Source organism: Drosophila rhopaloa, unplaced genomic scaffold, assembly GCF_018152115.1.
Source record: "Drosophila rhopaloa isolate 14029-0021.01 unplaced genomic scaffold, ASM1815211v1 contig_177, whole genome shotgun sequence".
Classification (NCBI taxonomy): Eukaryota; Metazoa; Arthropoda; class Insecta; order Diptera; family Drosophilidae; genus Drosophila; species Drosophila rhopaloa.
Window position 1 is genome coordinate 127,841 of NW_025335058.1, and position 23,070 is coordinate 150,910.

At 37.4% G+C, this 23,070-nt stretch overlaps 1 protein-coding gene and 1 long non-coding RNA gene across 4 annotated transcripts in view; both read left to right on the top strand.

Annotated features, from left to right (window-relative positions):
- The first annotated feature begins 1,066 nt into the window (after positions 1 to 1,066).
- Positions 1,067 to 1,669, top strand: LOC123037562. Its single transcript, XR_006417549.1, has 3 exons — positions 1,067 to 1,205; positions 1,264 to 1,330; positions 1,383 to 1,669. It is a non-coding gene; the product is annotated as an uncharacterized LOC123037562 (long non-coding RNA).
- Positions 1,670 to 18,631: 16,962 nt separating this feature from the next.
- LOC108041322 (calcium/calmodulin-dependent protein kinase kinase 2) overlaps positions 18,632 to 23,070 on the top strand; it is a 268,166-nt gene continuing 263,727 nt past the window's right edge. Inside the window, exon 1 of one of the 3 annotated variants that reach the window (XM_044458813.1) lies at positions 18,632 to 18,904. The gene's annotated coding sequence lies outside the window, so the exon portion shown is untranslated. The remainder of the gene's footprint in view (positions 18,905 to 23,070) is intronic. The other 2 variants (XM_044458811.1, XM_044458812.1) reach the window with 2 other exon arrangements.

Consider the following 23,070-nt stretch of genomic DNA (forward strand, 5'->3'; position numbering starts at 1 on the left):
CCTTTTTGATTTGTTTTCGCGCGTATGTTTTGATTCTCAGGTCGTGGTGATCGTGCAGCTCGTGTCCATCACGGGTCACGATCACACATTTAAGTTCAAAACCGAGATGAAAAATCAAACACACCCACGAAACCAAAACAAAGGATCAACTCCTACTCTCACAAGAAAAATATAACAAAACAAATTACTTTACATCAAATAAATAACTAACTAGACCCTACCTAATTTATCACAGATTTTTTTATCACAGATTTTAATCACCGATTTAGCTATCAGCAGGTGCAAATCTTGTCCCTTTTGGGCCAAGATGCCACCCGCAGGTCACCGCTGCTTCTGCGATCTGTGACCAGGAGCAAATTGCCTCCAGTCTGGGCAAGCCTCCTGTCTGCTCTAAATCCTAACGTGCTCTCTTAATTTTTCCCCCAGCCCACCACTTCCGATGCAGTTGCATGCAACTTGTATTGCCCTGCAAGTCACCGGTCGTGTTGGCTGAGGGGAAAAGAAAAAGGCAAATTGGTGAGACGCCGTCGTCCCGACAATTTATATTTATATTTAGATTGGGCGCCATAATGTTATGGAACTGCATATTGTTCTCCCTGGGACGGCCCCGGCTAGCTCCGGAATCCTCAGGGCGGAGTTCCCCCAATGTCCCTACAGCCCCACAACATTAAATATCGATTACTATCGACGTCTCACACTACAAATACTAACATCTCTAATAACAAAAAAAAGGTAAACAAGACAAAATAAACAAACCGGGACAAATATGACGGAAAAGTGGCATTGGATGTAGCTGCCACAGCGCACCCACCCTTCCTGTGGTGCCCCTAGCGTAGCGAGGGAGGCACCACCCATGTTCCGAGGCCGGAGCCACTGCCAGGCCAGACTACGACCGGTTCATCTCCCCGCTGGAAATTGCCTTAGGCCCACATCATCTTTATCTCCATTCTAAGTACATTTATTTATAAATATATACATAAGGTTTCCAAATATAAACGTTAAGTATATCCCCTCCTCTTTATACCATTTCTTACAGGTCAGGGCAAAACCACTACCCGGCCTGGACTGCACCAGCTGCAAGGCCTTCTTGAAATCGGAAATTTGGCCCCGCAGAAAAGTTTAAGCCAAGTGGCTGTCATTAATTAAACACCTCTTTTTTCTCCTAGTTACCCTGCTGGAGCTCCAAGAGGACACAAAAGGGACAGGTAAATATAAATAAATAAATTGTATTGAGTTCTGCTAAGCCCGCTTTCGCAATTTCAGACCCCGAGTTAGCGCAAGGCCAGACTCAAGCTCGCGGAATCACGAAGACGTGCAGAAACGGACAAGGGTGAGTACACAAATTTACAAATACAAAAATTAATCTTAAAATCTAACCACAGGTGCGGCGAGAAAGCCGGCTGCGGGTCGCCGAAGGACGACTTGGGACCCTTATAAAGGGACGTGGCGGTCCGGAAACCGGTATTACGCCCTGCCCCGGCCACTGCAGACCGTGACGTCGGAGATGCTGCGTTGTTTGGGAGTCGCGTCGTGTTCGAGGCGTAGTGCGGCTCGGGTTCTACGTGCCCGGAACGGACTCACCGAGGTAATGTATATAAGCTCAACTGCCTGCGGCGGTGTTGGTTGGTGTTGATGGCTGTGGCTGTGGCTGCCGCCTGTGGCTGTTGCTGCGGCCTGCGGCTGTCGCTGCTGCCGGTGGCTGTTGCTGCTGCCGGTGGCTGTTGCTGCTGCCGGTGGTTGTTGCTGCTGCCGGTGGCTGTTGCTGCTGCCGGTGGCGGTTGCTGCTGCCGGTGGCTGTTGCTGCTGCCGGTGGCTGTTGCTGCTGCCGTTGGCTGTTGCCGCTGAGCACTACCACGAGGGCTGCTGCCCTCCCTCCGAGAAAATTGTAAAAAAAAACCGAAGAAAATCACAGAAACTGCCGGGGCCCTATGTACTAGGGTCCCCGGTGGACCTAAAATAAAGAAATTTCCACTTAATTTCCTAACTTTACTCGCACTAATCGCACTCACTTTTTCTTGGCCTATTCTAAGCTAAGAAATATAAAAATCCCGTCGACATGGCTTCGATGTCTGGCAGCAACTAACCCTATCCCTGACCTACGCAATGTCATGCTGATCACGCCATGTTCCCTTTTCCTCTCCCAAAAGTGGGTCATTGGACGAATCCAAGGCCATCCTAGCCATACCCAGAGCGAACCGGGCTAATTTAAATAGCTAGATAGCCAAGGGCATGAGCAGAAGGGGGCGCCACTTCAGTAGGCGTTGCCACCCACCAACTTTTATCGATAGGCTTTTGCCCTCGATTTCGATCTACTCCCGGCCGGTTCCAACTTGAAATGCAACAAAAATAACTTTAGTAAATATCCCCTCAATCTTCTATCCCCTCCCGCCCTACCAATTTTCAACTTCCAAACTAAATAATGCATCTTAAAAAATTATAATATATTTACTTAATTAATTTTTAATCACTTTCAACATCTAAATCAAAGGAATAGGTATCTTTACATTCAAAGGTATCCAAGTCATCTTCATCATCATTATCTGTAGTAGGAGAACTATTTAGGAAATCGACATTTGGTGGTGTTAAAAGATCATTAAAAGAGCATTTTTTTATTCCAGCATCCACATAAGCAACAAAGTTCTTAATCCTCTTTTTCAAAGGATCTATGTTTTGCTTTAAGTTTCCAATTCGATGCTGCAACACAAAGTTGTAAAGGCTTTCGGTTTCGCGCCCATGTGCCAGCCAATACTCTAGCATTTCTCCATAACATAGGTCTATGTTGTCTAGCAAAAAAGTTTTTTTTTTTGGAAAATGGAGCAAAAACGAGCAAAAAAGGTTTATGTCATCGTATTGTAAATAAATGCAAGAACAAAACTGCGTTAATAGTTTTTATAATCCGGCACAATCCAACATACTTTTGTTCCAAGAAACACGAAAAATTATAGGTTAAAATTGTTAAAAATACAACTCTACAAAAGCACACATACACAAAGACAAATCACATTAAACAAATATTGCATTAAGCATTTAAATTTTACATACCTCCACTAATATTTTTCATTTTACTTTGTTTTAAAATGTTAAGTAGAACTTTTGCAATCTTTCTTTAAAGTGTTGATTTTATTTAGCGCGCCAAAAAGTCAACATTTCTGATCAACGAACTGCTGACTTTCAGGGCTACCAAATTTAACAGGGCTGCAATTTCAGTAACGAAATTGCGATTTTTAAATGCAACGTATATTATTCTACGAAGATAAAATGTTTTTTTTTTTCATAACTTCAAAAAAAAAAATAGGTTTTTGCAAAAATATTGGGCATTGGGACCAGTGTGCATTGGCCAGCATTCAACATGCATTAGTGTAAAATTTTCCAGCGACAAAATTTTGGCATTGCAGGAACTTTGTATCAGACACAGAGCTGCTCAGGAAAATATCAAACAAGTCCTTCGCGACAGTTAGCGACAGAGGTAGTGACAAACTGCAAAATATGCACTACAGCAAAGTATGACAGACACCCCAAGAAAACAGAACTTGGGGTAACTCCAATTGACATTTTTTCCACCGATAAGAAACTATTTTTAACTTGCATCGACAAGTTCTCAAAATTTGCGACAGTACAACCAATAGTATCTAGGCAATAGTGGACGTGAAAATCCCTATCATCCAACTAATAAACTTATTCCCAAATACCAAGGCAATGTGATAACGAAGCGTCTTTCAGCTCTGAAACGATCACATCGCTACTCAAAAATCAGTATGGCATAGATCTTGTAAATGCACCCCCGCTGCACAGCAGTTCAAACGGACAAATCGAACGCCTCCACAGCACCATAACAGAAATAGCAAGGTGCATCAAAATGGATAAGCAAATTAATGATACAGAGAAGTTAGTTGTGCGGGCGACCGTTGAATATAATAAAACATTACACTCGGTCATTAATCAAAAACCCATTGATGTAATTCACTCTGCTTCCGACGAAGTTAAGCATGCATTAAAAATGAATATTGCAAAAGCACAAAAGGATAATTTTGACAGATGTAACCCATCAAGACAAAATAGAGTATTAGAGGTAGGAGAAAAGGTCTACTTAAAGAACAATAGAAGACTAGGCAATAAGCTAACTCCGTTATACACGGAGAAACGCATAGAAGCGGACATGGGGACAGCTGTCCTTATCGGAGGGAGGGTGGTCCACAAGGACAACCTTAAATAACTTTTTTCTCTAATATATGCGCACTTAACACACCCAACACAAACACACACTTAGTTTTCTAAGCTAGTAGACTTAACCTGTCATTTTCTTACAGGATCGCGGGAATCATTTTAACAATATTTGCAGTAGTTAACGCCAGAGTGACAGACTACACTCACGCCCGGTACATCCCCATAACCGACGGAGTTGCATTGGTGTGGGAACATAGGAATTACTTTAGACATTCGAGCAATTTAACAGAGTTCTCAATTATGACAGAAGAAACAACTAAATTGTCCAAGTTATTTCCACATCGCCAGAAGCCTAGACTTTTTAGGCACCGCGTTAAAAGTGATAGCGGGCCCTCCTGATGCAGCTGACCGTGAAATGTTAAAAATGCCCGAGTCTCGGTTAATTGAGTCAAGGCAGATTAACAAATTAACCTACGCCGTCAACGAAATCATTAAGGCAAAAAAGAAGGACCTGATTGACACCCCACATTTATACGAAGTTCTTTTGGCCAGAAACAGAATGCTAATTGCAGAGATACAGAATCTGATGCTCACAGTCACACTTGCAAAGTCAAATATCATAATCCCTGCCATTTTTAATCATGAAGATTTGAAGTCCGTTTTAGTTGATCAGCCCACAGAGGTCCCTGTTATTAGCCTAATTGAGGCATCTAATATTAAAGTCCTTCAGTCCGATAATAGTGTTCACATGCTCATTTCATATCCTAAGATAAAACTTACATGTAAAAAGATCACCGTTTTTCCCGTTTCTCACCAACACACCATTCTCCAACTACGGACAACATGATAGCTGAGTGCAACCAGGAAGTCTTAGCGATCAGCGATTGCAGGTCGACAATGTTCGAAGCATTCTGCAAACTGGCAACCCAGGACACGTGCGCCCGAGGTTTACACGCAGGGGTCACGGCGCATTGTAAAACGCAGGCTAGCCACCTAAGCCCCATAACGCTGGTAGACGATGGTATAATAATAATCAATGACTGTCCGGCAAATAGTCAGCACGGATGACGGCCCCAATATAAGGCGACCGAGGAGGTTCTTAGTTCTAAAGGGGGAATAGTTAACATTAATGAAGAGTAATAAACAGTCGGTAGAACTCTTGGATGATTCTTGGATCACCCTAATGTTTCTAGATGCAAACTCAGCATACCCGTCTTTGGGGGCTGTGCCTGGGTCCCATTGGTTCCCGGTATGGTGAGTTATGGTCATTTTGCCTGCCGACCAAGCTAAGTTTTTCGTACAGTTAAGACCCTCAGTTCTGTTTTACTTATTCTTGAATAAAGAGCACTTGGCTCATAAACCTTACTCCGACCACCGCCGTTATATTATTATATTCGCCCACTGAGGGTAAGGCCAGGGGCATAGGGGGCAGTCACCCTCTCACCATAAACTTCACAGACACCAGGGAGCACCTTACCGGTGCCACATCACCATCAGCCTGACCAGGAGCGGCACCGCCACCAGGCAACCTCAACTCTACCTGACCCGGCCAGGAGCGGCACTTCCACCGGGCAACTCAAGATAACATAATCGAGGACCTTACCGGTGCCACATCACCATCGGCCTGACCATCTGCTTTTAAACCTTCTATTTCATAAAATATGTGTTTTGTTTGAAAAATTGTTATGTAGTGGTATATTTTAATTATTGAGTATCCAATGACTGTGGATACTCTCTTATAAATGGGTAATTCTATTCCGTTTTGGTAAATGCCTTTTTTTATAAAACAGGCTGTAGCTCCTGTGTCTGTGTTTTTTGGTTGAGCTGGTGACTAAACTTGTGTGCGTTTAGCTGGCTGTTCTGCTTGTTGAAATGGTTTTCTTTCTTGGTTATAGGAGTTTGTTTGGAAGTTATTATTTTTGTTTTGATACTGCCAACCTTTGGGAAATGATTGGTTATTAGGATTATAATTTGGAATTGGAATTAGATGCTGGCGTCCACTTATATTGGCTCACTCCTGTTTTGATAAGTATTGTTTGTTTGTGTCCAAACATTATTAGTTGGGTTTGAATCGAACCGAGCGTTGTTATACTGATAGTTATTATTTTAATAGCCATGTTTGTTGGTGTTTTGGTAGTTATTATTTTGCCATTGATAATTTGTATGATTATCATTGGTACTATTTAGGCGCAATTGATTGCCCTGATTTTTGTTGTCAAATTTATAGTATGAATCATATGAAGTTCGTGAAATTTCGTTAAAGCGGCGTTGAGGAGTGCTAAAACGATAAGCGAACTGTGCCCTCATCTGGTTGATTTCCATTTCTTGCTTTCTGGCTAATGCGTTTAGCAAGTTTGGAGGGTTAAGGGAAAATAACATGCCGGAAATTGAGCCGTTTAGGCCAGTTATAAACCCTCTCAAGGCATTTTGCCTATGTCTGAGGTTTGTTTCTGTGGCTATGGGATTTTCTTTCCTGTAAGTCATTATGGTTTTATTTATTAGTAAGGTTAATTTTTTATTAACCAAATTATAAAAGTCCATAACTGAGAATTTATTTTGCGTAAGGACGCTTTTGTCGCTAAAGACGAAGTCGAGGTTTAACACCGTTCCGTGATTTGTTAATTATTTTATTTATTAAAATGGTTAAAGCTAAAAATACCTGCGGCTTTTGCGAACGTATAATCCCATTGTGGTTTCAGCGGCTTCCCATAAGCCCACATATGTAATTTTTTAAGGAGTAATCCGGGTCTTGGAGCACGAAAAAAACTTACTTTCGTGAATTTTTTTTAAAGATCTTACGACAATTTCACAAATTTAATTTATTGTACATTAATGTTTATGGTTTGACCAACATTGTGTAAAAATTTGAACCAAAAATTTTTAAAATTGAGCCGTTGAGGCAGGCTTGAACTTGACCTCATAAAAAATTGTGTCCTTGCGGTAGGCAAAATATCTCCGCAAATTTTTATCTGAAATCAAAAAACCAAAATTTTTCTGATAGCGAATGTGTCTCGCTTTTCCTCTACGAGCCATTTTTTTTTAAAGTTAAAAATTGAATTTTTTTAGCGCTTTTCATAAAAAGTGTCATTTTTTACGTAAATTTTGGCCATATTTTAGCTTATAAAATGAGTTGTAATTAAAAATTTAAAAAATCCCTCCGTTAAGGACAAGAGAATTATGTTTAAAAGAAGTGTGCAAAAGCAGAAGTTGATCGGTGCAATAGTTTTTGAGAAATCGTGACTACCGACTTCAAAAAAGTGGTTTTGAGAAAAACGCGTTTAAAGAATTATGTTTAAAAGAAGTGTGCAAAAGCAGAAGTTGATCGGTGCAATAGTTTTGGAGAAATCGTGACTACCGACTTCAAAAAAGTGGTTTTGAGAAAAACGCGTTTAAAGTGCCGCATCTGCCCGACGCCAGAGCCCGAATGGCTTGTTGTGACGTTCGACGCGCTGGGTTTTAAATTTCTCCCATTCCTACAGTTTTGCTTCGATCGACTTGAAATTTTTAGACAACATTCCTGAAACTTTGTACTATTATATAAAAAAGTTTGAAAAAAATGAATTTTTTGAAGTGTCAAGACCCGGATAACCCCTTAAGCTTCCAGAAAACTGGGGAACGGATTTTACTACCTCCAAAGTTTCGTCGCATGTTATGTTATCGTCAATCTGTTCGACTTGATATTCGGTTACTAAATTAGCTCTTAAGTCTAACAGGGTACGTAAATTTTTTATTTTTTTTTAAAGTTAAAAATTGAATTTTTTGTAGCGCTTTTCATAAAAAGTGTCATTTTTTACGTAAATTTTGGCCATATTTTGGCTTATAAAATGAGTTGTAATTAAAAATTTAAAAAATCCCTCCGTTAAGGACAAGAGAATTATGTTTAAAAGAAGTGTGCAAAAGCAGAAGTTGATCGGTGCTATAGTTTTTGAGAAATCGTGACTACCGACTTCAAAAAAGTGGTTTTGAGAAAAACGCGTTTAAAGAATTATGTTTAAAAGAAGTGTGCAAAAGCAGAAGTTGATCGGTGCAATAGTTTTTGAGAAATCGTGACTACCGACTTCAAAAAAGTGGTTTTGAGAAAAACGCGTTTAAAGTGCCGCATCTGCCCGACGCCAGAGCCCGAATGGCTTGTTGTGACGTTCGGCGCGCTGGGTTTTAAATTTCTCCCATTCCTACAGTTTTGCTTCGATCGACTTGAAATTTTTAGACAACATTCCTGAAACTTTGTACTATTATATAAAAAAGTTTGAAAAAAATGAATTTTTTGAAGTGTCAAGACCCGGATAACCCCTTAAGCTTCCCGAAAACTGGGGAACGGATTTTACTACCTCCAAAGTTTCGTCGCATGTTATGTTATCGTCAATCTGTTCGACTTGATATTCGGTTACTAAATTAGCTCTTAAGTCTAACAGGGTACGTAAATTTTTTATTTCGTCTTGTAAAGGGGTTACATTGCTAGCAATCAATCGGACAATTAAGTCTGTGGTTAATGTTTGTTCGGGCTTTTGTTTGTTAGCGGTTCGGCTAGTCGACGGACCATTTGTATCAGTCATTTAAAAATTTTGTATAGTTAGCGATACGGATAGTCTCAGCTCAATTTTGTTTTTTTCATGTGATCGGGCAACATTTAAACAATATGTGTGATTTTTTTCTTCCAAAAATATTAAAAATTGACTGAGATACAGGCAATCTCCGGCGGCGCATCGAAGAAAACACGTTTTGCGGTGTACACGATAACTGGTCACAGAATCATCTGATTTGAAAAAATCGAATTTCATTAGTTAAAGGGCAAGATTCCTCAGGTAACGCTGTCGAGTTTTTATTTTTTTTCGATTTTTTAAGGCATTTAAAAGTCAAAAACAAGAGAGAACGCTATAGTCGGGTGCCCCGACTATCAGATACCCGTTACTCAGGTAAAGGGAGTGCGAGGGAGATGGAGATAGAAACTTTGATCACTTTTGAAAAATTTCTTCTACATTTCGATAGGTATTGATAAACACAATAAAACTGCATTTATATTTAAATTTTTAAAATCGTATATAACCGATTGTGGGCGTTAAAGGGGGCGTGGCACCTTTTTGAAACAAACTTGCGCTGCGTAGGAACTCCTAGAATCTGCATGCAAAATGCCAATCTTCTAGCTTTTATAGTTTCCGAGATCTCAGCGTTCATACGGACGTACAGACGGACATGGCTATATCGACTCGGCTAGTGACCCTGATCAAGAATATATATACTTTATAGGGTCGGAAACGCTTCCTTCTAGCTGTTACATACTTTTGCACGAATACAATATACACTTTTATTCTACGAGTAATGGGTATAACCACGATTTTCGCCCAAAAAGTCGAGTTATTTGTTGCTCTAAAAAAAATACTCGACAGGGTTACCTGAGGAATCTGGTAGAGAAATACTGTGCAAAATCTGAAAACCGTGCAATAGATTTTGCAGAATCGTGTACACCGACTTTGAAATGTCCACTTTTCAGGAGAGCGTTTTAAAGTTTGGGACACCCAAAAATTCAATATAAAACGCGCTTACTTACCGACGTTCAACTGCCCATAAGTTGGGAAGTTTTACTCGGATCGATCTAAAATTTTAACACAATATTTTCGAGATAATGTCCATTCAGAAAAAAAAATAAAATAAAAATGCAAACAAAAATTTAAATACTATACCCCCCTTAAATTAATTTCACTTGTACAATACAATCATTCTTAGACTAATTTCACGACTGCCCAAGCTTAAGTTGGTTCTCTTCCCTTGTTGACTCGGGATCGAAGCTTTTAAAGTTTATCTTCGTAATTTTCCGAAGTCTTGGTTTCCGAAGTTAATTCCCGATTAAGATTGCTGTGATCAGCATGGAAAATTTGGAAACGAACGCGATGCCTAAAAATGAGGGTTCGCAGTGCTGGGATTCTTACTGATGTTTAGCCTAAAGTTTAGTTCGCCTTTGGCGGCTAGCTAGGGGGAATTTGTTTACGTCTGTCTCAAGCTTGGCTCGCCGTTTGCGAGGATGCGGAATGTTTATATGATAACAACCCGTGAGAACTCAGTAGCAAGCTCTGCCAAAATAAATTATTTAGAGTATTAATAAGAATCTTTAATTAAAGTTATAGTTAATTTGCCTATGTGGATAATTTGACTTTGGTACTTAAGTAATTTGTATACTGCTTTTAAATAATATATTATTTTATAAGGTTTTAATTTAAGTGTGGAGGCCGAAAATGATTAACTAAAATTATTTAATATAAATCAAATAATTTTTATTAAGTTAAACTCTTCAAATATAGAATTTTATATTCGGTAATAATAATAATAATATACAACTTTATATTCTAAAATGACTTTACTCAAATCAACAAAATTTCATATCTAGTTTAAATACTCAAATATTTTTTTTATTTTCTCTTCCTCTCTCTCCCTCTCTTCAAGACAGTTTCGTTTTATAAATCACAGAGGATAACGAAATTCCATTACCCTATCCATGCTACAATAACACATGATACAATAACTTGCTCACTTGTTCACTTGCTCACTTGCTCACTTGTTCACTTGTTCACTTGCTCACTTGCAAGATTACAATTGAGCCCTGCATTTCAGAGTATTGAGTATTGAAACAAAATAAACGGAAGAATGATCAGGTTTGCGCAATCTGAGAAAACAGCTGATTGACTGTATGACCGTATGCAAAATTCATTAAAAAAATAAATAAATACTTTTTGAACCAAAACCACCAGATGGCAACTGAACACGTGAACAAAAAAGAGCAAGTAAGAGAGCAAAACTGAGCAATTGAACAAAGAGGAGCAAGTGAGCAAAACTGAACAAGTGAACAAATAAGAGAGCAAAACTGAGCAAGTGAACAAAAAAGAACAGCTTTAAATATAGCATATATATATATTCATCTAGCATATTCTATCTTTAAATGTATTTGAGACATTAAGGATTTGCTTTGTTAAGCCTAGTACTCAGATCGACGAAAACTGTACGCCAGTCATCAGAGAGAGTGAGAGGCAAACAGCTGGCGTACACTCTTCGTCAACGTTTTTTTTCACCCCGGTCCACAGATCGACGAAAAAATACCAGAAAATTGCATTGCGTTGCCAGTCTGCGCAAATTAACTTTGGGTGCACCCTAGCGAAAAGATTAAAAAATTTTATCTTTTGGCGTGCGCTTCTCACTAAACATTTAAAGAAATGGAGGGAAAAAATTAAAAAAACCTGCAAAAGTCGAGTGCAGGAGTTTACATGTGGGGTCAAAATAACACTAATACTATGTTTCTTAGGTCAAAAAAAACAACTGTTAAAGTTAAATTGTATTGTTTTTTAATTTCTTTGTACAGCGGCAGACTTGTCTAGCCAAGGTAGTTGATAATATTTTTTAATGGCTCTTTGCCGCAAACACCATATTTGAATTTTACTGCAACAAACCCAGCTGATTGACAGTACGACCGTAGTACGCTTAATTCTGATGAACTCTCGAAATTTTGGTCACACTGGAAAGATTAAAGTTTGTACGCTAGCGTACTCGTTTGTTGATCTGAGTTCTACCAAATAAAGCGTTTTCTAAAATGCCGAAAGTGATATATAAACAAATGTTTCGCGATGCTTGGCTCCAAAATAGCGAGTTCAAGGCATGGTTACGCAAACTGTACGGAGATGGAACCAAAGCATATTGCTGCTATTGTTAGTCTACAATACATACTTTTGCACGAATACAATATACACTTTTACTCTACGAGTAATGGGTATAACCACGATTTTCGCCCAAAAAGTCGAGTTATTTGTTGCTCTAAAAAAATACTTGACAGGGTTACCTGAGGAATCTGGTAGAGAAATACTGTGCAAAATCTGAAAACCGTGCAATAGATTTTGCAGAATCGTGTACACCGACTTTGAAATGTCCACTTTTCAGGAGAGCGTTTTAAAGTTTGGGACACCCAAAAATTCAATATAAAACGCGCTTACTTACCTACGTTCAACTGCCCATAAGTTGGGAAGTTTTACTCGGATCGATCTAAAATTTTAACACAATATTTTCGAGATAATGTCCATTCAGAAAAAAAAATAAAATAAAAATGCAAACAAAAATTTAAATACTATACCCCCCTTAAATTAATTTCACTTGTACAATACAATCATTCTTAGACTAATTTCACGACTGCCCAAGCTTAAGTTGGTTCTCTTCCCTTGTTGACTCGGGATCGAAGCTTTTAAAGTTTATCTTCGTAATTTTCCGAAGTCTTGGTTTCCGAAGTTAATTCCCGATTAAGATTGCTGTGATCAGCATGGAAAATTTGGAAACGAACGCGATGCCTAAAAATGAGGGTTCGCAGTGCTGGGATTCTTACTGATGTTTAGCCTAAAGTTTAGTTCGCCTTTGGCGGCTAGCTAGGGGGAATTTGTTTACGTCTGTCTCAAGCTTGGCTCGCCGTTTGCGAGGATGCGGAATGTTTATATGATAACAACCCGTGAGAACTCAGTAGCAAGCTCTGCCAAAATAAATTATTTAGAGTATTAATAAGAATCTTTAATTAAAGTTATAGTTAATTTGCCTATGTGGATAATTTGACTTTGGTACTTAAGTAATTTGTATACTGCTTTTAAATAATATATTATTTTATAAGCTTTTAATTAAAGTGTGGAGGCCGAAAATGATTAACTAAAATTATTTAATATAAATCAAATAATTTTTATTAAGTTAAACTCTTCAAATATAGAATTTTATATTCGGTAATAATAATAATAATATACAACTTTATATTCTAAAATGACTTTACTCAAATCAACAAAATTTCATATCTAGTTTAAATACTCAAATATTTTTTTTATTTTTCTCTTCCTCTCTCTCCCTCTCTTCAAGACAGTTTCGTTTTATAAATCACAGAGGATAACGAAATTCCATTACCCTATCCATGCTACAATAACACATGATACAATAACTTGCTCACTTGTTCACTTGCTCACTTGCTCACTTGTTCACTTGTTCACTTGCTCACTTGCAAGATTACAATTGAGCCCTGCATTTCAGAGTATTGAGTATTGAAACAAAATAAACGGAAGAATGATCAGGTTTGCGCAATCTGAGAAAACAGCTGATTGATTAACAAATGTTTCGCGATGCTTGGCTCCAAAATAGCGAGTTCAAGGCATGGTTACGCAAACTGTACGGAGATGGAACCAAAGCATATTGCTGCTATTGTTAGTCTACAATTTCAGCAAAAATCTTCGAAATAAGGCTGCATGCAGCATTGAAGAAGCACATGTTAGAAATGGGCTCGATTGCTCAACCGCAGAAAATAAGTTTTCTTGCTAAATGTTGCAAGACAGAGGAAGCATCACTTTGTTTGTACATTGCCGAACACTCTGCTATATTGCCATTGAACGACTTGTCGTGATTGTGCACAACAATCACCTCTGAATTGATATTTTATCTTTCGGAAACTGTCGCAATGGAAATTTAAAGACCTAAACAATAATATAGGCCCCAATGATTTTTGCCACCCACATAAAAACATAATAAAGTTTCATGTTTTCTCTCATTTGGGTGTAGCTTGTTTTACCCTTGCAGAGGATATTATAAATTTGGTCAGAAGTTTGCAACGCAGTGAAGGAGACGTTTCCGTATATATATTCTTGATCAGGATCAAGCAGATCAAGTTTGAAAAGCGCCTATAGCTCCCATAGGAACAATAGGGTGAAATCGGTTAAAATTTGTTATTTTTCAGGATATTTATATCTTCGGCTTTCCGAAGTTTTTTTATTTTAGTTTATTAGACCCTTGCAGAAGGTATTATAATTTTGGTCAAAAGTGTGCAACGCAGTGAAGGAGACATCTCCGACCATATAAAGTATATATATTCTTGATCAGGATCACCTCCTGAGTTGATATAAGCATGTCCGTCTGTCCGTCTGTCTGTTTCTACGCGAACTAGTCTCTCAGTTTTAAAGATATCGAATTCAAACTTTGCACACACCCTTCTTTCCCTTGCACGCAGTATATAAGTCGAAACGGCCGGGATCGGCCGACTTTATCCTATAGCTGCCATATAACTGATTGGTCGGAAATGCCATAGCTTTGGTGTTTGTAAAGTTAGGAAGTTGGGATTTTCTATGGGTTTTATATTTGGCCAATCAATCCGACCTACCAAATTTCATAAGAATCGGCCGTCTATATCCTATAGCTGCCATATAACTGAACGATTGGAAATCCCATAACGTTGGTGTTTTTAAAGCTAGGAAGTTGGGATTTTTATGAGTGTTAAGAATGCATCATATGAATAATTTTGGAGAATATAATTTACAGAATATTCTGCAAGGGTATTTCAACTTCGGCTCCGCCCGAAGTTAGCTTTCCTTTCTTGTTCTAGCTTATTTTTTCAAAAATCTAGCTTTTACAGGCGTTCAAAACCTGGCAACACTGGGCGCAACCTTCTTCAAAATGCGCCTTTTTGCGACTGAATGACCAAACTCGTGCAATGAGTGTGCGAGCATCAAAATGAGAATATGAATGAGAGCGCAAAAAAGAGAGCGCACACGAAGCGTCAGGGGCCTGCTGCTAAAAGCCCTGTGTCCATTTTCTTTGTATGAAATGACCAGTCTATAACGAAGCTTGGCTCTGCTGTCATTCGTAAACTTATTCAGAAGAAAATAAGAATTACAAGGAACGATAATCCCCAGTTCTAAATCAATGTATTATATATCAAACTATAAAATGCATAAACATTTTAGCGTATTATGTTATTATTATAATACGCTATAAATCCTTATTTCTTAAATAAAGCTTATCACTGCTGAAAATTCCACTGTTTCTATTTTGTCGCTATTTTGTTGGATTTTTTTATTTTTCTCCACCATTTTGCAATAAAACTTTAATCTTTGCAGTGTGCCTGCATTTTCGAGAGTTCATCAAAATTAAGCGTGCTACGGTCGTACTGTCAATCAGCTGAGTTTGTTGACAAGCAGTTAAAATTAAAAAAAACGTATTTGCGGGAAAGAGCCTTTAAAACTCCTGCAATCGACTTTTACGGGTTTTTTGATTTTTTCTCTCCATTTTTTTAATGTTCAGTGAGAAGCGCACAACAAAAGATTAAATTTACTATTAGGTTCACCCAAAGTTCATTTTAGCAGACTGGCAACGCTATAAAATTTTCTGGTATTATTTTCGTCGATCTGAGTACCGAGGTCAAAAAAAGCCAGACAATCTTTTTGGACAAGTTATCTGAACAGAAATATATAAAGCCTAGTATCCAGATCGACAAACGATTACGCTAGCGTAAAAACTTTAATCTTTCCAGTGTGACCAAAAGTTTGAGAGTTCATCAGATTTAAGCGTGCTATGGGCGTACTGTCAATCAGCTGGGTTTGTTGACAAGCAGTTAAAATTCAAATATCGTATTTGCGGGAAAGAGCCTTTAGAGATATTATCAAATACCTTGGCATGACAAGTCTGCCGCTGTACAAAGAAATTGTTTTTACAATACAATTTAAATTTAACAGTTGTTTTTTTTAATGTACTGATAATTATTTGCTAATTTAAAGTTCATAGCTGCACTTATATTGTTTTTTTTCGTACATTCTGGACCTAAAAAACATTTTGCTCTGACAAGAGGCACCCCAGATAGTATTAATGTTATTTTGTCCTCACATATAAACACCTGCAATCGACTTTTGCGAGTTTTTTGAGTTTTTCCCTCCATTTCTTATAATGTTCAGTGAGAAGCGCACGCCAAAAGATTAAATTTTTTAATCTTTTCGCTAGGGTTCACCCAAACTTCATTTCCACAGACTGGCAACGCTATGGATTTTTTCTGGTATTTTTTTCGTCGATCAGGAGACCGACGTGAAAAAAAGGCCCGACGAAAAGTGAACGCCAGCTGTTTGCCTCTCGCTCTCTCTCATGACTAGCGTACGGTTTACGTCGAAATGGATACTAGGCTTAAATAAATAAATACTGTATGGTTGGCGTTCGGAAAAGTTTGCTCATTTTGTGAAACAACTTTTTATAAGATTTCACCAACAATTCATAAAATATTGGTTAATGGTTACCAGATTAAGGGGGTAAAGTTAATTCAGTGCAAAATCGGCCATTTTTAAAGAATTTTTATTGGCGCTGAGACAACCCGTATAGTGTCAGCTCAATTTTCGTTTTTGGCATGTGATAGGGCAACATTTAAACAACATGTGTGAATTTTTTCATCCAAAAATATTAATAATTGAGTGAGATACAGGCTAACTCCAGCGGCGCCTCGAACGTTTTTTGCGGTGTACACGATAACTGGTCACAGAATTATCTGATTTGAAAAATCAAATTGCATTAGTTAAAGGACAAGATTCCTCAGGTAACGCTGTCGAGTTTTTATTTTTTTTTTCGATTTTTTAAGGCACTTGAAAGTCAAAAACCCCGATTTTCGCCCAAAACGTCGAGCTTGGTTCCACTAGGATTCTTAAGCGAAATGCCTCTGGAGCAACAAAGTTTACAAAAAAGATAGATTGATCGCATTTAAGGAAAAATAGTCTGCTCAATTATATGGCTAATCTATTTCACAGAGCTATAGATTCCTCGGATCCATTATTGTCGAATATTTCTCTAAAGGAAAGAGAAAGAAAACAAAACACTTCTCAAAAGAGGTATTAAGTCTCTTGGACCTTTCGTCTACGGCTGAAAATGAAAACGAAATAATATTTTATATAAATCTACTATCAATCAGTTTGCACGGCCGGTAAGCGTGGGCGTGGTCGCACTGCCCAATTTTTTTATCACAAATTATTAATGTCACAAAAATAAAATAAGCGAGTTTGTAATTTTTCGACTTTATGCCAAAAAAACGGCATCTGGACCATAGTGCGCTGGCGAAATTGTTTTTCGATCTGAGTACTAGGCTTGACTGTTTTTACGCATTTTAAGTACATATATGATGGTCAGTCATTGCCAACGGACAGCATTTTGAAGACAAGCTGGAATTTTTTTTTTCTCTGACTCGTCAAACAGCACAGAATGTTAGCACTGACAGTAGTCAGTACTAGTACTCAGATCGACAAACGAGTATGCTAGCGTAAAAACTTTAATCTTTCCTGTGTGACCAAAATTTTGAGAATTCATCAGAATTAAGCGTGCTACGATCGTACTGTCAATCAGCTGGGTTTGTTGACAAGCAGTTAAAATTCATATATGGTATTTGCGGGAAAGAGCCTTTAAAAGATATTATCAACTACCTTGTCAAGACAAGTCTGCCGCTGTACAAATAAATTAAAAAACAACACAATTTAAATTTAACAGTTGTTTTTTTAAATTTACTGATAATTATTTACTAATTTAAAGTTCATAGCTGCACTTTTGTGTTTTTTTGTACATTTTTGAACTAACAAACATTTTGCTCTGACAAGAGGCACCCCAGTTAGTATTAATGTTATTTTGTCCTCACATGTAAACTCCTGCAATCGTCTTTTGGGGGTTTATTTGATTTTTTCCTCCATTTTTAAAAATATTCAGTGAGAAGCGCAGGCCAAAAGATTAAATTTTTTAAGCCTAGTATCCACTTCGACGTAAACCGTATGCCAGTCATGAGAGAGAGCGAGAGGCAAACAGCTGGCGTTCACTTTTCGTCGGGCCGTTCGTTCATTTCAGGTGGTTGGCAACGCGAAGTAATTTTCTGGTATTTTTTCGTCGATCTGAGGACCGAGGCGAAAAAAAAAGTTGACGAAAAGTGTACGCCAGCTGTTTGCCTCTCGCTTTCTCTCATGACTGGCGGACAGTTTTCGTCGATCTGAGAAACACAAGCCCACACAAATGAAATTGTTGTTGGCTGGCTCGGTCTTATCAGCAGTGAATATTGACTGAAATACGAATGTGTAAAATTGTTTTGTAAATATTCTGTCCTGCAAAGCTTTATACAGTGGCTCACAGCTTATTTGAACCACTTACTATCAATAACTTTAACAGCCTATAAAAACAAGAGTAAATGCAACAATTATTTTCTTGAGCCAATAAAAATAATATGCTAATTTATTCTGAAGGATAATTTAAATTCCAAATTTCAATTTATCCGAAGAAATAACTCAAAGCACACGCCCGTTATAATGTAGTCTTGGTTCATCTGGAATCGTAACCACTGTATGTTTTTGCCAGATCAGACATACCCGTTACCTAACATTTTAATTCAAATCTCCGAAATATCGTTCAAAGCGTAATTTTGTAAACTAAATTATCAAAAGTGGCTCCAGAAAAAAAATATTTATATTATTTTGAATGGCCACGAACTTTATAGGGATTTGTAAAATAGTTCAATTGAGCTATGACCTTTTTGTAATTTTTTCAACAATAATTCTTACAAATATTTTTAAATACTTTGAAGAAAGGAGCCACTGGTTTAAATGTAGGTTTTTATTAACCATGCTCTTCACAACCCTGCTTAATTTTTCTTAAAATCTTTTTTTAAACAAGTTAAGGATATAAAAAAAATGTTACAAACAAGTATTTTGAGGTCAATATTAAGGTAGCCTTCCAATAACACGGAAGAGTAAAGCTTTAAAAGCTGCTTTTGGAAGCTTTAAATCCACCTTTCGTTTAAAGCTTAGCCGTCAGTTGATATTCCTTCAGTCAGCGTTTGTTTAGTGTACATATATAATGTCGCTTCTTTTTGTGTAGATATAATAAATAATAATATAAACGAGAAGTTTTTGGATAAACGGCAACATATTTCGGATGGCAATTTGGAGCAGCTGATAAAATTTCTAAAGTAAATACAAATTTACATAAGTAATTATAATTAATCATTTCCACTTCTATTTAGATGAGTTATAATAAAAATGTTTTTTTTTTGGTGCCACTTCATTATTTTGTTTTTTTCTATAAATAAAAGTCTTATAAATATATATTATTTATTGCAATTCGTTTGCAAATACAAAACTGCTTACTTATTCCTGTGCGTATGTTCATTTGTATGACACGCATGATTCGTACGAATCATACATACTTATGTACATACATATGTGCATACATTATACAATTGTTTGAAGAAATATTTGCAATCATTAATGTGTATAATAATCATACTACGTTATAATACTTATTTTAATATCCCATTTAATCTGACGTATTGTGCTTGTGTGTTTACGTACAGTGGCGTGCAAGTCTGAGTACATGTTTGCAACTATTGACTTTGGGCCCGCATAAAAAAGTTATTAGTAAAGTAAATGAATCCAAATTTTTTGTGTTTTTTCTTTTAATATTTATTAACAAATCCTTATACAAAAGATAACAAAATAAACTAATTGGTTTCCTTAAGAAATAAAAAACAAAATAAACTCGCATGTACTCAGTTATGCTCAATTTGAATTTTTCAACAAAAGTTGCACAGCTGATTCAATTGAAAGCTTAATTACCAAATTTTACCGTTTGTTTTTGAGAAGCTTCTATTTTAAAGTTCTTTATGAAAGAATTTAACTAAAAACATACAAAATCTCACGTGTTTTTGCTGTTTTGCATAAAAAATAAAAAATGAAGAAATTGTCAAGAGACGTTGAAGATTCGGTAGTAAACCTAACAGAAAATGGATGTTCGACACGAATAATATCCAAAAGTTAAAAATCAGCCAATCAGCAGTATTCGTGTCCAAAAAGGCGCGACGCGGTACCCAAGGTACAGACAAGTGGTCCACGTCGAATTTTGACTGATGCAGATGCAAGTCTTATGATCCAAAAATTAAAAATGAGAAAATTGTAGACCCAAGGATGCATCCGCAGCCATAGGTAAGCCCGTCAGCCAGTGGACAGCGTGTCGAGCACTCAGGCGCATTGGATACGTCTCAGAAGTGAAAAAGAAGAAGCCGGCCTTGTCCAACAAAAATATAAAAGCGCGACTAAAATTTGCGAGGGCGCATAAAAATTGGAAGTTGGACGACTGGAAAAAAGTTATATGGTCTGATGAATCTAAATTCAATCGATACCAGTCGGATGGTAAACAATATTGTTGGAAGAAGCCTGAAGAGTCGTTGCAGAAACGAGAAACCGTGAAACATGGAGGAGGAAGTGTCATTGCCTGGACCTGTTTTACTTGGTGGAGCGTTGGACCAATTAAGAAAATAGATGGAATTATGAAGAAGGAAGACTATCTTGATATTTTGCAGATCCATCTTTGCATTTTGTTGACAAATGTGCATATAAGGAGAGTGACATCACATTCCCACAAGATGGGGATCCAAAGCACACTTCCAATATCGTCAAAGAATGTAAAAAAAACATTTCAAGTTAATGGAGTGGCCAGCGACTCAGTGCGATAGTGAAAAGACGATTGGGACTCTACGAATCGGTACCAGCAAACCAGCACGAGTTGTGGCAACGAGTTCAGCAAGAAAGGAGATCTATTCCAAAAGAAATTATACAAAATTTGGTAGAAAGTATGCCGAATCGAATAAATAGCGTAATTAGAAATAAGGGTCTTTGGACCAAGTATTAAAAATAAGCGTTTGTTGAAAATTCAAATTGAGCATAACTGAGTACATGCGAGTTTATTTTGTTTTTATTTCTTAAGGAAACCAATTAGTTTATTTTGTTATCTTTTGTATAAGGATTTGTTAATAAATATACAAAGAAAACACAAAAATTTGGATTCATTTACTTAACTATTAACTTTTTTATGCGGACCCAAAGTCAATAGTTGCAAACATGTACTCCGACTTGCACGCCACTGTATGTAAATATTTTTATGAGGATCCACAATGCGTCGAGTTACGATGTTAAAGCCTAGTATCCAGATCGACGAAAACCGTACGCCAGTCATGAGAGAGAGCGAGAGGCAAACAGCTGGCGTTCACTTTTCGTCGGACGTTTTTTTCACGTCGGTCCCCTGATCGACGAAAAAAATACCAGAAAATTCCATAGCGTTGCCAGTCTGCGGAACTTTGGGTGAACCCTTGCGAAAAGATTAAAAATTTTAATCTTTTGGCGTGCGCTTCTCACTAAACATTAAAGAAATGGAAGGAAAAACTCAAAAAACTCACAAAAGTCGATTGCAGGTGTTTACATGTGAGAACAAAATAGGATACTAGGCTTAAGCCTAGTACTCAGATCGACGAAAACTGTCCGCCAGTCATGAGAGAGAACGGTACTCAGACCGTCGAAAAAAATACCAGAAAATTGCATAGCGTTGCCAGTCTGATGAAATGAACTTTTGGTGAACCCAAGCGATAATAATAAAAAATTTTATCTTTGGGCGTGCGCTTCTCACTGAAGCCTAGTATCCAGATCGACAAACGAGTATGCTAGCGTAAAAACTTTAATCTTTCCAGTGTGACCAAAATTTCGAGAGTTCATCGGATTTAAGCGTGCTACGGTCGTACTGTCAATCAGCTGGGTTTGTTGACAAGCAGTTAAAATTCAAATATCGCATTTGCGGGAAAGAGCCTTTAAAAGATATTATCAAATATTTTGGCAAGACAAGTCTGCCGGTGTACAAAGAAATTAAAAAACAATACAATTTAAATTTAACAGTTGTTTTTTTTAATTTACTGATAATTATTTGCTAATTAAAAGTTCATAGCTGCACTTTTGTTGTGTTAAATGTACATTCTGGACCTAAAAAACATTTTGCTCTGACAAGAGGCACCCCAGATAGTATTAATGTTATTTTGTCCTCACATGTAAACACCTGCAATCGACTTTTGTGAGTTTTTTGAGTTTTTCCCTCCATTTCTTATAATGTTCAGTGAGAAGCGCACGCCAAAAGATTAAATTTTTTAATCTTTTCGCTAGGGTTCACCCAAAGTTATTTTCCCCAGACTGGCAACGCTATGGAATTTTCTGGTATTTTTTCGTCGATCAGAGATCGACGTGAAAAAAAGGCCCGACGAAAACTGAACGCCAGCTATTTGCCTCTCGCTCTCTCTCATGACTGGCGTACGGTTTACGTCGAAGTGGATACTAGGCTTGAACATTTAAAAACATGGAGGGAAAAAATAACAAACCGTAAAAGTCGATTGCAGAAGTTTTCTTGTGAGGGTCTTTTGGGGTGCCTCTTCACAGACAAAGTGTTTCTGAGGTCAAAAATTTACGAAAAAACTAAATAAAAAACTTAGAAAAATCGCCTGTTAGAACTAAGTGCAGCTATGAACTTTAAATTAGCAAATAATTATCAGTAAATAAAAAAAACAACAGTTAAATCTAAATTGTATTGTTTTTTAATTTCTATGAACAGCGGCAGACTTGTTTTGCCAAGGTAGTTGATAATATCTTTTAAAGGCTCTTTCCCGCAAATACAATTTTTGAATTTTAACTGCTTGTCAACTAACCCAGCCTTTTTTTCACGTCGGTCCTCAGATGGACGAAAAAATATCAGAAAATTGCATAGCGTTGCCAGTCTGCGGAAATGAACTTCGGGTGAGCCCTAGCGAAAAGATTACAAAATGTAATCTTCTGGCGTGCGCTTCTCACTGAACATTATAAGAAATGTAGGAAAAAACTCAAAAAACTCGCAAAAGTCGATTGCAGGAGCTTACATGTGAGGACAAAATAACATTAATTCTATCTGGGGTGCCTCTTGTCAGAGCAAAAATTTTTTTAGGTCAAGGATGTACGAAAAAACACAATAAAAGTACAGCTATGAACTTTAAATTAGCAAATAATTATCAGTAAATTAAAAGAAACAACTGTTACATTTAAATTATATTGTTTATTAATTTCTTTGTACAGCGGCAGACGTGTCTTGGCAAGGTATTTGATAATATCTTTTAAAGGCTCTTTCCCGCAAATACGATATTTGAATTTTAACTGCTTGTCAACAAACATAGCTGATTGACAGTACGACCGTAGCACGCTTAAATCTGATGAGCTCTCAAAATGTTGGTCACTCTGGCAAGATTAAAGTTTTTACGCCAGCATACTCGTTTGCCCATCTGAATTCAGTCTT